This window comes from Elephantulus edwardii, unplaced genomic scaffold (genome assembly GCF_000299155.1).
Source record: "Elephantulus edwardii isolate Elephantulus edwardi_28Jun2011 unplaced genomic scaffold, EleEdw1.0 scaffold00296, whole genome shotgun sequence".
NCBI classification, from domain to species: Eukaryota; Metazoa; Chordata; class Mammalia; order Macroscelidea; family Macroscelididae; genus Elephantulus; species Elephantulus edwardii.
This window is the reverse complement of record NW_006400046.1, coordinates 1,116,415-1,117,410: the sequence shown is the minus strand read 5'-3', so window position 1 is coordinate 1,117,410 and position 996 is coordinate 1,116,415.

Here is a 996-nt window from a genome sequence, read left to right as displayed (position 1 = left end):
AGAGCTAGGTGAGGAAGGAGGAGGTGGGGGGAATGTGCAACAATGAAAAAAATGAAAACATTTTTTATGAAAAGATAAAACTTATATCCTTAGTTCTATTTTTCCTTCCTACCACTCCTCACATCTGGAATATTTTTATTTGTCCATTGTCCACTTCCTCCACTGGAATATCAGCTTTGTGGGGGTGGTAATCTTTTGGGATTTGCATTTTTATTACAATCCCTAGAATAGCAATAGTGGACAGTAAGCAGTTGTGAATATGGTTCAGTGCGTGAATGAAAAGAAATTAATAAATAAAATGTGTTCTATTAAGATGATAGACTATAATGCACACACTTGTCCTATATGTACTATATTCTTTGGCTGTCATAGTGGAATGACCATAAACTGCATGGCTTAAAGCAACAGAAGTTGTCTTTCAGTTTCCAAGAAAGACTCTGAGACCAGAAGAAATAGATGGTGCCTGGCTGCCACAGCTCACTGCCCTGAAAAGACTTACAATAGAAGGTCCCTGATAGAGTGAGAGGAAAATGTGAAGCAAAACTCAAAATCATATCAAACATGAGCCTTACTGGTCTGATAGCAATTGGCAGAACACCCAAGACTATGGCTCCCAGTCATCCTTCAAACCTAGGCCTGAAATCACCCCTGTATCTCAACTTTCAGCCAAATAGTAGTCAAACCTACAAGCTGATTAATAACATCAGGAAGGAACACACTCTTTATAACTAGTCATATCAGATCAAAGGGGCAGCATTTGCCCATTGATAGAGCTCAGAAATCAGAATTAGATTGAGGGGAAAGGATGAACAGAAGTGGGGTACACAGGGAGGAAGTGGGAATAATGCTGTTATAACAAGAGGATTTGTGGTCCGTGTTAGGAAACATAAGGCACATACATGGTTGAATGGAAAACCAGTTTGTTCTGTAAATTTTGACACAATGTGAAGTTCACGTAAGCAAAACAAAGCAGAAATTCCCCTAAACTCTTTTTTT